This window comes from Ammospiza nelsoni, chromosome 5 (assembly GCF_027579445.1).
Source record: "Ammospiza nelsoni isolate bAmmNel1 chromosome 5, bAmmNel1.pri, whole genome shotgun sequence".
Taxonomy (NCBI): Eukaryota; Metazoa; Chordata; class Aves; order Passeriformes; family Passerellidae; genus Ammospiza; species Ammospiza nelsoni.
The window spans coordinates 71,726,083-71,741,358 of NC_080637.1; the positions used below are offsets into that span (position 1 = coordinate 71,726,083).

The 15,276-nt window shown below is 39.4% G+C and overlaps 1 long non-coding RNA gene across 1 annotated transcript in view; it reads left to right on the top strand.

Moving 5' to 3' along the window:
• The first annotated feature begins 5,379 nt into the window (after nt 1-5,379).
• The window catches only part of LOC132073867 (uncharacterized), an 88,193-nt gene continuing 78,296 nt past the window's right edge, over nt 5,380-15,276 (top strand). Inside the window, exon 1 of the long non-coding RNA XR_009418535.1 lies at nt 5,380-5,538. This is a non-coding gene — a long non-coding RNA (uncharacterized LOC132073867). The remainder of the gene's footprint in view (nt 5,539-15,276) is intronic.

Consider the following 15,276-nt stretch of genomic DNA (forward strand, 5'->3'; position numbering starts at 1 on the left):
ATTGGATTATTCACTCTTCTAGGACAGACCCTGTTTGTATAACCAGAGATATGTCTTAAGTGATCTTTAAAAGAAAGTCAGATTTTGTTTAAAAAGGGGGAAGGAGGAGGCTTCATTAACTAGAATGACAGGCTTCATAGATTTCTCAAGTGTTTAAATTAAGGATTGTGAGTTCTTGAAACTTGACAAGGAAAGCAGGATTGTAACTGCTGGCTGTCTGAACCAGAGGTAAGTGCAGATTAAGCTTTTCCTATCTCCATTATAAACATTTTGTTCCTGTTCTCAAAAGTTCAGTGAAATAGAAAAGGGACTATTGTTTTCTATTATTTGGGGAAAAACTCCCAAACTACATTTTTAAAGTGGCACATAAAATTCTAAAGTACTTAAAGTGCTCAGGTGCTATTCATTATTATTCTAGTGGTAACTATTTGGCACTTGACACAAATTCCTTAAAGAAATAAATGAAATTTAAATCAATCATATCTGGACACCTAGAACCAAATTTTAAGAGCACTCATGATGAGCATGGCATACTTGAAAACACATTAAGCCATTTCTGTTGATTTTCTTAGAATTTTTTGTCTATCTGGGTTCAACCAAGATTGCATTCATGTTATACTTGTGTGGCAGGTTATCTTAAAGACCAATTCTGGCACAATTCTTGCAGGATCTCTCTCCTTGTTCTTACAGATGTAAGTGTGGCAGAACAGCATGAACTTAAAAAGTCTCATAAACGGTCACATTTCTTGGATGGAATTTTTTCAGGTGCACTTGGAAAAGCATATTTTGTTGAACTAGCAAGTGTAGGCAACTCCTGAACAAAGCCTGGTCAAACCTTAGCTTTGCCCTCAGAAGATCTGGAAAACAGCTTCCTTTGACTACTCAGTCCTGCTCAGGATTCATGAAGACAGATTAATTTTGTGTTCTGTACATTTATTGGCACAGAATTATAAACTGATGAGGCAGTTGTTACAGAATTGGGATTTCAGGTACCAACATGGCTGTCAGAGCACATAAAGGCAATTCAAAGCAAGCACTGGATCCCTCTCAAATTGATATTGAGATGATCTTGTTCCTTCATCACACATAAAAAGCAGCATTGGTGATGATACTGCAAATCAAGTACATTAGTTTGTGCCCCCACGTGCCCGGCATAAACTTTCAAAAGCTGTAAAAATTTTTTTTTTTTTTTTTTCCCAAGAAATAATTAGGTCCATGTCCATTCTAAGAAAACACAGTTTTTATAACAGTATCCCAGTGTAAATTCACAATAACCCCATGCCCCACATTGGAAAACTTTTCACTTGAGGTTATTTCATTTTTTAAGGGAAAAGGTGTATATTGCAGATGTTCATGGGTCTGATAACTTCTCTCACAGAACACCTGACTTGCATGCTTTTGTTAGAAATGGCCAAAAGCAAATTAAACTTAAGAAGGTTTACATTGTGCACATACATTGGATTTTATAATCACCCCCCAAATGCTTCTATCTCTTTCAGTCAGAGAAAACATGCTTTGGCTGCTTCTGTCACCTGGCTGAAGAATAAAAAAATATATATATAAAAAAATAAATAAAAAAAAAGTTACTGTGTGCAGTTAATATCGAACAGCAGCCATCTCCAGATGATCCCTGCTGCATCCAATTTCTGCCAAAATGCTTTCTGTTAAACCTCCATCAAACAGACACACGGCGCACAAAAGAAAACCTCATCACCAAGGGAAACTAATCCACCGGTGCGCAATGTAAGCCTGTCAACTTTTTATTATAAGAAGTCATCACTCATTTCAGTGAAGATTAAAAGTATGACTAAATTGAGAAAATCCTCTTAGCCATTTGGAATTTTAATAGAGGAGAAAAGGGGGTGAGTAAAATTTAAACTGTATGTGCGTGTGTGCCTATATATCTATCTATATGTGTGTGTATGAATCAAATATATAAAATTACATATATATCTCCACACACAAGTTGTATTTCATATATATATATATATATATATATATATATATATATAGTAGGAGAATGAATGTTGGAAATAAGATGCTTAGAGCTGTCCCCTCATCGCCCCACAAAAAATAGACTACCAAAAATTCATACATAAACATGTAGCCTTGTAGAACGTTTTCTCAGTTACCACAAACAGTTTCTGATTCAGACGAGCTTAAGAGATAAGAATGGAAAATGAGTCCTCACAGCTTTAATTACATCGCCACTGGCAACAAGGTGTTACAGTGGCAGAATGACAATTGCTTTTACTCAGAGTATGGATTCAGGGTCAATATGCTATTTCATCCTAGTACACCACAGCAGATGAGCACCATGTTGTTTCTATATTGGCCTTGCACTACTTTATCCCTGCAGGTAAAGTTGGTCTGATGTGCAATTAGAATTACAGATGTGTATTTAGCCACCACTTTCTCTTGCAGATTATGGGGAAGACTGTAAGTTTCACTTAAGCTGTCATTGAAGATGTGGGTAATCTTTTGCATTTAGAGACCATAATCATCTTCCCATTCTAAAGATTTAGCTGGCGTTCAAGAAAAATTATTGCTCCAGTCACTTTAAAGTTTGAAAGCGATCAGATGTTATCTTCAAAGCCTTTAGCTGCTTATTCAAAATACCCAAAAACTTTAGAGTTACATAACTCCTGGCAGCCCTCCCCCTGCTCCCCCAATCTCTCCCTCCTGTTTTCATATTGATAGCCACGTTCACAGAAACAACTTGAAGAGCAAAAGAGAAAGATTTATAAGAGAACACCAGGATAAACGGCCACGTTTCACAAAAGACAAACACAAATGCACCACCTGAAGTTAAGTACTTCACCACCAAGAAGATAAACTGCAACTGAGCCTTACCTTATTGCAGTTACACGGGCACCAACTGGCAAGGAACTGAGTTGAAATTTTTGTCTGCAAATCACTGAGGGCTGTAAGACCAGGCAACCTGCCTCTTAGAGCATAGCAGAACAGTGATGCTGACACCTTTGGGAGAGGCAGGGAAACCTGTCAGCAATTTCAACGTCTCCTGGCCCTTTGATTAAGCCTTTTTTTTTTCTCCTTTATCCAGCCTGCTAAACCTTTTTGCTATTCAAGTAGCCTGATTTGCGAGGGGTAGACAGCCAGTGAACTGCTTCTGCTTTCAAAGCCTACTTTACTTTCCATAACCTTCCCTTCCATCCAATGAAAAGCAACTGTGGCCTTTTACTAAGTAAATGAGCAAATATTTTCCCAGTGTTCACCAGGTTAGATCCCCATTTAATTAAACTGGCTCATTATGTCCCTATCTGATTAGCAGAGTAGAATCAATTATTCAATGCACAAACATGGCTGCAGGAGCTAGAGGTGTATACAGAGCTGTTCATTTAATTCCAAGGACACTAATTAGGTACAAAGCAAGCAATAACTTTAACAATTGCAGGCACAAGCATACATGCAGTACAGGACAAGGGGAAAAAAACAGGCCTTCATTTTCTTAATAAGCTGGATTCTCTTCCCCCTAACAGGGTCAAGAAAAAACAGAAAGCCAGAGAGGATGAAATGTAGATCAAGAAAGCTAAGCATCCAGGAAATAACCCTTGGGATTTGCATATGTAATAGTGTGCTGCTACTTTTGTACTTTATAATCAAACAGTAGGCAATTATCCAAATTATTGACAGCAGATTTCTCATTTCAACTGCAAATTAAGGCCATTAATAAAGCTTTCTAATGCAAAAGTGACTAATTAACTAATGGAATGGAACTCTGAAGCCGTGATATCAAAACCAGTCCACCACATATTGTGGAAACACAGGGGAACTAATTAGTTTAATTATCAAAACAGCTAATTAAAATTACACAGTTGCCTAATTAGTTCTTTGCGTTTTTTCTCTGGTTTAATTGACAGGATGGAGTTAAATAGGTAACTGGTCTCAAAGAGGGAAAAGGAAAAAAGAAGGGGAAAAAATGTGAGGAGTAGCTTCTGCTGAATATTTTAGCTGATGATATCTCATTCGTGTGGCAGACCGGTAACAGGAAAATAAATGACTCTCATCCTTTTGGTAAGCAACTCCAAATTTTCTGGACATAAATCTGCCCTCAGAGTAAGCTATCTAAACAGATTTTCATGAAGTTAAAAGGCTTGGATGTCTTAATGCATACAAAGGGTCAGGGCTGGCACATAATTTTGGGAGGACAGTCAGGAGTTTTTCTTCCAGGAAGTTAATTTTTCTCTTTGTTTTATTTATACCTCTCTGTATGTCTGCTGTTATAGTCATTGGCAAAGGACAGGCTAGAGAACAGTAGAACACAACAGACTTTGCCTTAGTTTCTCATCAGAGGATCCTCAAACAAAGGGAAATAAAATATGAAGTTTTGATATGTGAGCCTCAGGAAGTTCAAAGTTCAAGTCTGGCTCTTATCTATGCTTGCCCTTGTCTGCAAGGTAGAGCTGGAAATCTTGAAAGAAAAAAACACCCTTGCTAAATCAATGCTTTTAGAACTTGCAGAAATATCTCCACTTCATTCATAACTCAGCCACTGATTTGATACATCTCTATTCCAGCAAAAAGAAGGGTTTTTTTTTGGTCTGTGTGTATTATCTTCCTTTTATGCCAAAAAATTTACACCTATTCAAAACTGCAGTAAAGCTAATCCTAGCTCAAATACTTGTTCATGCTGAAGCTTCTATCAAGTTTATTAATCGTTTTAACAGAAAATAAAATAGGAAAATTATAATGTTCTTATTAAATTAAACAGAAGCACAGTTAAGACCAAGATAGCTGGTTGTGAATTGGGCTGAAAATACTGCACAGCAATACTTAGTTACTTTCTTAAACTTAAAAAAGCACAATGGAAAGAACTAAATCTAAAAATAGGCAAACAGCAAGGGGTCCAATTCCTAGAGAAACGAGGAGGATTTTCTATGTTTGGCTTGATTTGTAGTTGCTCAGCTGCTCCAGCAAAACATTCTGCATAACTACACAGATAGATGTTTCCTATGCTTACTTGCATCTCACCAAAAGAAACAATTAATATAGTATTTCTTGCATTTAAATCATGCTTGCCCTACTTCTGCAACTATAAGGGGAATAAAACTTGTTTTTACAAAGCAAGCCCTTTATCAATGTTGCCAAAAAAATGAAAGCTCACAGCAACTGAGCATCGAGATGATAAAAATTACAGAAGGACAAGTGAGAATCTTGCTATCAGAATATTAAAACTTCAGATAAAGATGTAGAGAAAATCAACATTAACTTCTTGAACCTGAAAGTGTGCTGAAACCTCTCAGGGGTGTCACCTGGGGGCTCAGACAAAAGTGGAATCAGCTGTGGGGGTGAGGCTGGTGATGAGACGAGAGTGAAATAAGCTGTGGAGGTCCATATTGATACCTATATTAAGGGGGAGCTGAGAAGGAAGGGGATTTTTGGGTCCACATTTAGTGCAAGACCGTGTGGGAAAATTAAATCCAAGTTAGTTATTGGACCCTTTCTGTCTTTTCTTCAGTAGAGCAGAGGGATGCTCATGAAGTTCCTCATCTGAGGCCCTTGGACTGGAAGGTGTGGGTGAGTACCTGGAACTATCTGTTCATTAATTTAAGCTCTGTTCAGGTCCAGTTGGTGTGTTTCGGGGGTTGTTTTTCTTGCTGTGAATTTGGAAGTGGGGAGAAGTGCAAATGCAGAGCTGGTGTTGCAGGGTTGAGGTGCAGAGCCCATGGTAGGGGGCCATGGTGTTTTGTCAGGAGCAAGCAGCTGGTTTGCAAAGGAGGCAAGCTCACTGTGTGGAATCCATTTAAACAGAATTCACTGAGGGAAAGGTGGGTTTCCCAATTTACTTGGGAAAGTAAGAGGAGAAGCTTTGGTTTTTTGGTGTTTTGCTGGTTATTTTTTGGGGTTTTTTGTTTTGGTTTTTTTTTTTTTTTGGTCTGTGTGTATTATCTTCCTTTAATGCCAAAAATATTTACACCTATTTAAAACTACAGTGAAGCTAATCCCAGTTCAAATACTTGTTCATGCTGCAGCCTCTATCAAGATTAATAATGATCATCGTAGCAAAGTGTGGGGAGGTGTCTGGAGGGGAGCTGCCCGCAGCCACCTTGACACAGGTACAGAGGTGAGGGGTGTAACACCCCAAAACAATCTGCACAACCTCAGTTAGCCTGAAAAAAACCCCTGTAGCTACCTCTGAAAAAGGGTTCCTCCCCATAGAAGCTATAAGTATTCTGTGTTAGTGGCTGCAGGGAACTGGTATCCCAGGGCAGTCAAACCCCAAAGCAAGGACTGGGCATCAGTGGGAGTGGTGTTAGCCCTGGAAATGTGCATTCCATGTGCATTACTCCCTTTTCTTGGCATCTTGGGCACAGCCAGCTTCCCCATTTTCCTGACTATGGGGTTTGTGGTCAGGAAAGCAGAGAGGTGCTGCTGCAGCCCTGGCAGGGAGGGGGACAGAACAGAACACAGCAGGTCCTGTACTCACATGGATTCACACAAATTTGCACATCAGTGTGCAAACAGAGCAGCTGGGAAAGAGGAAGAGACTCCAGAATTTTGTGTTTTATAATATTACTGCCCCTCAAGCACTTCATTGTTGAACCCACCTCTCCTTCCTCCAATTTGCTCCCTTTGCTGAGGAATTAGGGATGACCTTGCTCAGTGCAACTGAGCTAATACAAAGTGCTGATGTCTGGATCATGTTCCCCACTGGCTGTGACCCTTCCTTCTTGTAAATAATTGCAAAGTTTTTTGGTGGTTGTTTGCTGGCTTTGGGATATTTTTTTTTTTTTTGTCTTTATGACTTTGTAAAGAAGAAACTTGCTTTATTTTAGGACAGCCCTTTACAAACTTATGAATGCCAGCTTTGGAGCAGTGAAATGTATGGATGCTTCAAAGAAATTGCTGGAATTTTTTTTTTTCTTTTCTCTAAATACCATGTTAAAGACTGGTTTTTCTTGATGCTCTCAGGAACAGATTAAGTTAATTACTGATCCCCTCCTCCTTTAAACCTGCTTGAGGCATTGTTTTTGGCAAAGTTATAAATGATTGAAAATAAGAAGTTCTAATGAGAATGTTAGGCAGCCATAGCTTTAGTTTTCATTATTAGCACTCTCTGCAGTACCTCACAGTACTTTTTGACATAAAGTTTAGACCAAGGCCATGAAAAGAGAGAGGCAAAGAGGGCTTGTATTTATCATTTTGATATTGTTCTTATTTAAGCATTACTTAACTAGCAGAACGTCAGGCAGGGTTTGTTGCTGACTACAGCTTGCAATTCACAACTGCCCAAAAGAAATGATGACCTGGTATATGTGCCCACATCCTTACATAAAAAACAGTATTTCTTAATCACAGGGTAAAATTATATGGCCCCAAATATTCTTGGCAGACAGGGAGCTCTGTCAATCATCTAGTGAGACTCTCCAGCTAATAGAGGTGGTGAGAATCATGAGAGTGGGGGGAGGTAATGAAAAAATGGTGGTCATGTATGTTTTTCTTCAAGAGCCAGATGCTGGAAGCAACTGATTCCACCCTAATTTTCTTTCTCTTGCCCTATTGTTTTTTTTTTCCTTTTTAATGTATATTTGTGGTCCTCGTTGCTGTGGAGGAAAGCTGGAAAATGTGATCCCAAAATACTCCAGAGGCTCCAAATCTATGGCCTTCTTTAAAGAGAGTTCCTTGATTCAGTAGGCTGTTGTGTCTGATTTGTGATTTAAAAAGAGAAAAAGAAACCAAACCCTCATAATGGTGTATTGGGAAGGGACACAAGGCAGTGTTGTAGAGATGTTAATGCATACAGCTGTGGCTAAATTAGAATTGGATGCTCAGAGTTGCACTGCAATGTCCTCAGCACAAAGTCAGATTAGATACCAAGAACATCTAAGTCATTGTGATTTAGATCACTTATGCTGAGCTGCTGCTTAGGCACAAATCACCCACACTCTGCTGCCCCTGGGTTTGTCTGATGGGAGGAGTATTTTTGGCCTGCCCTGGTGTGATGTGGTTAGTTGCATTAATCTTTTCCTTTCTGCTCTGTCCTTTTGGACATTATGGGCATCTAATCCCCAACATGCATTCTAAGTCTCTTACATGGATGCCTGGAAAGAATGCAGGAGAAGGGCCAAGGCTTCCACCAGGACAGCAGAGCTGTGGCTGGGCTGCTTGGCAGAGGCTGAGTCAGTGCTGGCATCTCACTGCAGGGAGCACTGAGGAAAGCATGCTCACAACGGGGGGGAATGCTGGCAGGGCGTTTCTGAAAGAGGAAAACTGATTGCATTGTTTGCAGTATGCCTTTGTGGTCAGCCAAGAAAAGCTAAAGTGTTTAGAGGGAGTCCAGCGATTCATCCCGTGAAGTGCTGAGCGTGGGGTTGGTTCTGCCTGACATGTCAAGAATTGTGTGTCTAAATTAAGGGAATTGTCTGAAGTTCTTTGGTTTCCAAAGAGGTGAGCTGGTGAACAGTAGATATGAGTACATAGGTGCATCTTGGAGTCTTAGATTTGTCTAGATTTTAAATAACTTTGTCTAGGTGAGATGAAACAGGGCCTAAGCATCTGGTTGCAGGGGTCTTAGATATAAGCTTTCTGTTAGTCATTTGAGAGGAGATGGTTTCTTCTGAGAATAATTGGGATCTTTTCAGGTAGGCTTCAATTCTTAATCATTCACTGAAGAAGATATCCATACCTTTACCTGTATAGGATGCCTGCACTCCTAACCAGCTGCTTAAGCTAAAACCTGGTTACCCACTGACAGAGCATCTTACCATGGCATGCATATTCCTACAGCTCCTGAAGATATGCCTAAAAAGGCAGGATTTTTGTTGCAATATCAATTTCTGATCTTCTGTTGAAGGAATGTCTTGTGTCAATCTCCAGAATGTAATAGTATTTGTACTGTTAGAAAAAAAGGCTCAGTGAAGGTTGTATGTGTTTTTACCATTATTTATTATCAACAAACAAATACTTTGGGGTCTTTCACAGTTCCTGCAAAAACCAAAATAATATGTTTTATGTTTTGAGCTCTTGCAAGTACCTAATTTCATTCTTAGTGCATGGAACTAAATAAACCAGGAATAAAATTAGGGCAATATCAGTGTTTTCCCATCAGTCCTTCTTGGGCTGCTACAGGGCAAAGGGCCTTTTCTGCATTAATTATGTCTAGTGTGCTGGAAGGTTTGGCTGGAGTCTCAGCCCCACACAGCTTGGCAAGGGTCTGACATGTCTGGCCAAGCCTTTCTCCCCACTGACTTGACTACCAGGGCTGACAGCTGCCAGGTCCTGTTGTCCTCAAATGGAATTTTTCAGAGGTTCCTTCTCAAACTGTTGCCACAGACAGTCATGGGGGCAGCTGTGATTTCTAGGTCAGTGATTTTGTGTATCCTGCCTGGATTTGCCAGCCCACCCTTGTAAACTGTGGGCCTAAAAAGACTGCTTTTAATCAAGGCACTCAATAATTCACATGTAAGTGGGTACAACACTTAGAGCCCTCCTTTTGTCCCAGCCAAGCTGATTCTTCAGACTTGGGCTGCAGCAAGCAGCTGATCTGTGGCAGGATGATGTGTGATGCCCTTCCTTGCAGGGGGATAGAATATAAGAAAATCAAGTTGGTATAGAAAGTAATCTTACCCCTAAAGAGTTGCAGCTGAGCTAATTAGTAAAGATTAGGAGCAGGCCTGACTCTAACAAGCCACAGCTGTAGCCAATAAGAAGAGTGCTATAAAAGAGTGGGCCGGCTGGTTAAAAAGGCAACTGGAGTCAGTTGGCTGCTGTGAGAAGAAGGAAGAGTCAGTGCTGTGAGGAGCTGCCTATGAGAAACATCAAGGAGGTATGAAACTCTTGCATTAAGAAGACAGCAATATGGAACCTTTGCGATATAATGACCTCAATTCCTATTTAAGAGTGACCAAATATGTTGTATATATCAGTGACCATCACCTGTGTGTCTGGGATAGTGTCTTTTTTTGGATAATATAACCTCCTGTGTCACTGAGTGCTGAGAAAATACTTGTGCTGCTAATCCTGAACCCTGTCATAGTGTGTTTGCTCTGCTGGTGCCTTTATCCATTGTGGGCTGCCAAACTCATGCTGTCCTTATCTTATCCAGAATTCTGGCTTTCATTATTAATTAGAGGTCAGCTTTATGCCACCAACACCTGTTTAAAATATCAGGCCAAATTTGAAACTTTAGTAATGAATGTGCCCTGAGTTATGGCATGAGGATGAAAGTCAAAAATCAGACCTTCACCCATGCAGAAATTGTGCTGGTAATAGGGCAAAGAAATTGTTGGGCACAAACATCTTTTAAAGTCTAATTGATGAAAGATTGCAAAAATGCAGGGTGGGTGTCATGGTGTGTAGTAGGAAAGGTAAGGTGGCTGAAGATTTGATTAAACTAAAAAGAGGATGAAAAACAGGAACTGTTCTGAGACAGGAATTGCTGTCCTGTATAAGTGGAAAGTGTATGTAATGGCATGGTTATTAATTGGAAGATTCAAACTGAGTGTTTAGCTAATTACATGAAAAGAGGGATGCAGAGGACACTGCTTGGGAAGACTTGGTTGATTACCTGAACAGGAAGCATTTTAGCCATAGTGCTATAGAGTAATCTATTTTAAAAGGTACTATTAGCTTAAGTAGTGATATATCCTTTTGTTATCAAACTTGGTCTATCACTTGTTAGATCAAAATATTAATAGTTGTGTTGGTGAAGTGTGTCTTTCAGTCTGTTTCAAGCTCTGGCATCTTCTGCTCTCTTCTCTTGGTGCAAAGTGTAAAATGCTGCCCTGGGGCTGTTTGCATAGTGATTTGTTCAGAGCTGGAGATGAACAGAGCCACTGAGGGGGAAGAGCTCTCTGCTGTAGTCTGTGGGTGAGCAGAAATGAGCTGAGCTACAGGGAGGGTTTCGTTTGCATAACCTGTGGGTTTCATTTGCAAAAGCTGTGTAACCACAGTTATCCTGTTGGGAATCTCTGAAACAATTACAGTACTAACTAGTTGGAGGCTCTGCACCCACCCTGGCTAGTGAGAGCTATGCTCGTAGGCTGGTATTATGATGCTCTTTTTCACCCATGAAAATTGCATATGGCTTAAAAAAATCTTGGAGGAGCAGGAAATTTGGAGAGAGGCTTGTGTGAGGAAATTACAGAGCAGGGCTGAAGTTTAACTGCAATGTGCTACTGCTGGCATCCAGAGTAGTTGTAGTTTTGCTACCTGTTATCAAGAGTTAAGACTGAGGAGTGCTTTCTCAGGGTCTGCAGACAGATTTGAGTAAATTCTTTGTCTTCAGTGTGTAAAACAGTGTCTTGTGTTTTATCTGTTCATTGCTTGATACAATGGCTGGGGAGATGAAAACAATGCTGTAAGGATCACTTGTGCAAAGGACCCAGTTACTAAACCTCTGCTACAAATTTCTAGCTACAGGTGCAAGCACGGATATGAAGGATGTGCTATCCTTCTCCTGATAGTGTTTTTCTTTCACAGTTCATTAATTTTTCTACCTTTTATCCAGAAATGGGTTATTTGCAAGTATGAAGGTGTTGGATGTTAATGGCATTCAAGAAACATTTCAGCGATCCTAGGGATTTCTTGGGGGATTCTCTGAGGTGTTTGTGCAGATGATACTTTGTTTTAGAGAGAAATCCTGTTTTTTGAATTTCATTACTGTGGCTTTTGAGTTTTTTTGATCATGGATTAGACTTTGAATGCAAAGCAGTGTCATTTAGATAAGACAAGTTGAAAAATACTACAGAACTGATGGTTTTGTGTTTAAAGTGGTTACTCTTTCAAAATACCCACTAGCAAATATGCTCAACAGCAAACTTCTGAGAGAATTGTTCCTAATGGAATCAATTTTAAGGAAGGGAATTGCAGGATATCCTGGTGTGATCTAGTGAGAGATAGGGCAAGCATCAGTAGGGTGGCTAAGGCTTGGTTTCATTTCAGAAAATTGTGGTGAATAGCAAAAGTAGGATGAAGGGGAGGAGTTGGAAGATATAAAGACAAAACAATAGAAAGAAAAGCAGGGAACATGAGATAATTTATCTTAGAAAGTGCTTTATATCTTACTTTCACAAGAAATGCTTTTTGTTGAAGAATAGTCAGGAATCTCGGGACAAGGCAACAGAGAAGAGAGAACAATCCCCCCTCTGAGAAAAGTGTGAAGATTTTGGTTTTTTTTTTTCTATTAACAAAAAATTTCTAGGATTTTAGGATTTCTAGGGGTTTCCTCCCCTGCCTAAGCCCTGCTCTAGTAATGCCCTGGTTTGTGGAGTACCCACATTGAACTGCTGGGAACCAGAGGCTTCTGGTTCTGTTTGTAGCAGTCAAGAGGAGCAGCGTCACCGTGGCGTGTTTGAACGTGTATTGTTCTGCCTCATTGAGGGACACTTGTCCCTGGGGACAGCAGTTCATTTATCTTCATGTCTGCTCCAGAGGGAAATTGTCAGCAGAGAGCTCAGTTAGTTGTGGTAAGCTGTGTATGTGTGTGCTGTGTTCTGATGTAGTTCAGTGACAGCTGGTAATCAGACCTAATCTGTCAAACTCATTTCACCTGAGACCTAAAGTGCAACTCCCGTTCTGATCTTTAAGGTAAAAGCATCACAAAGCTCCTTGGTTTCTAACCTTCTGGCTTTTAGTATGTAATAACTTTTTGATTTCCAAATTTTCTTTTTCTTGCTTCCTCTTAAGACACTCTGCTTCTTTCAGCCACTGATGTTTTGGTTGTCAGCACCTGTTTGCAAAAAAACCCAAAACAAAGAAACCAGGAACCAACAAAGCCCTTGACTCCAAACAGCAAAAAATAAAAATAAAAAATAAACCAAGAGGCAGTTGTTAGTAATATAGAAACTGTTTGAGCAGAACATTTTATCATGCAGTGACTGCATTAGCATGTTTGATGTAGATGAGCCCCTATCCTTACCTGTTAGGTTGCTCCTAATTGGGTGTTTCTACATTTCTTACCAGTTTGCTACTTTAGGTTACATCTTTCAGATTAATTAGAAAACTGGAATCAATTAAAGATTCCTAGAGAACAAGAATCTTGATTGTAAAGATTTTGTTACCTAGGTAATAGTTATTAGTGAACAGGATTCCCAGCTACATGTTCACCTTGGCTGCTTCTCTTTCTTCTGATGGACTCACAAAGCAGGAGAGAAATTGCTCCACACCTCAAATTCTGCCTTTAAATTTTAAAAAAAGATCTTTTTCACATTGCTGAAACAGTTCTTGTTTGTCTAGTCTGTTTTCTCCTATTCTTTTTCCTTTTAGACTGTTGCAGGGTTGGCAATGTCCTCCTTTCATTCTGAAAGCTGCTAAAAATATTCTGGGTAGAAGCTGAAAATGCAAGACAACAGTCTCTTGATGCTGAAATGCTTCGTGGCCAAATGTTTGATGACTTCTTGTATTATTTTTGTTTCTGGTGGCTCTATAGCACATACAGATTTGCACTAGAAAAGAGGGAGAGCAGCTGACAAGGATTGTTCTTTGTAAGCTGGGCCTAAAAGGACCAACAGAAGATGTTCTTTCTAATCTCTTCATCTGGTGCTTTCTTCTAAAGGGAAAATAAGGCTATTATATATTTCTATGAATATTAATAACAGGGTTGGGCTAGTGGGATGATAAAATAGTGGTCAAAAGGCCATGCTGTGCTTCTGAAGTGTCCTCTTGCCAAATCTGTGAGGTGTTTCAAGGTATGTTGCACTTGTTTCATTTGGCTGAACCAAAGATTTTCATTTTGAGATCTTAGCCCATGTAAGTGCTATTTGACTTCAATTTGGACAAGTATTTTATGGCTTGTTTGGTTGGTTTTGTTTATTTTTATTTATTAGGTTATCTGTTAGACATAGATGAATAGCTGAAATCTATAGGTAAGGAGTAAAGTATATGGTGTTACTTTCAAAGGTGAAATCTTTCTGAAATTTTCTGTTCTGCTGGTTGTGTTATTCTTCACATCCCTTAGCAAGCAGATGTGTGTGATGTATGGTGCAGGAAATTATAGTTTTCTTACATGAAATTATTAAAGGGTATTGGACTGGCTTTGTGTTACTGCGCAGGTACTGTCCCATAAGAAATCTTAGCATAAAGCCCCCAGAAGTAATTTTTCTTAGCAACAGTTTCTTTATTATTGCCTACCAGGCTCTCTCTCAGAACTGAGATTTTAAGGAAGAAGTGGGAGGTACACCAGAGTTGCCAACACCAAGATTGCCATTAACATTACATTTTGGCTTTGGCAAAAGCATTGGCTGTATAAAAACAAGGGAACAAAGGATGACTTTTGAAATTATTTTGCCCTGGGCAGGGCTGAAGAAATAATGCTAAAACGTATTAGACGTGGGTTGATGACATGAAATGTGGTTGCAGAGAGAACTGAAGGGAAAAACAAGCAGTGTTTCACTGAATGTGTGAGGCTTGACAATGCCATAAACACACAAAACACTTCCAGTACTGTGAGCAGTGCCAGTGCTCTTCTGGGCTCAGGAAGTGCTTGTTGCAGCCTTGAGATTGCTCTCATGCAGAAGAACTTGGTGAAAAGTGCTTTGGGTAATTCTTTGGAGAAGGCAAACCACAGTTTATTTCTCTGAAGTTGCATAGCTGTGGGGTGTTTTATTGACAGGCTGGTATGAGTCAAGACTTTTCTCCTGGAAGTCCATTTTTTTAGTTCAAGATTGTGATAAGTTGTTGTATTTACAGTAATTGCAGTGATTGATTTTAGTTAATATATGTAATGGAAGCACTAGAATTGAAGATGCCAGTGGAATCTTAATATGGTCCTCTCTTTCTTATACACTATATTATAGTCTTTAATTATGGAAATATGCATTATTTTATTAATACAGCTGTATGTCTAGATGTATCCAGAATATTCTAAGTACAGTAGTTACCTGTAGGTCCTTATAGGGAAAAAAGTTGGATATAAACCTCATAAAATCTCACAGTAGTTTTCAAACTCTTGTTCCTCTTTGCTCTAAATTGCTACATCTCTGCATACATTAAAATAATATCACAATGCTGCTTGGACAGTTGTAAGAACTAGGCTGACAGTACTAGAAAACCCTTTTTTTTCCCCCCTTTATTCTCTTGTTCCCTACAATGAGCACCATCTACCTCTGGTTTTGGGAATCCTGAGGCAGTGGCTGGGTATTTAATTTATTCAAACATATGCTCTCTTCCGACATGATACTGGTGCACATGCAGACTATGCCAGATTAAAAATGAGCACTTATCACATCTGTGTTGCTTGAGAATCACAGTGTGACCAGAAGAGCTCATTGTTATCGTATACATGTTGCATTTTAATCAAACCAACAATTAATTTGG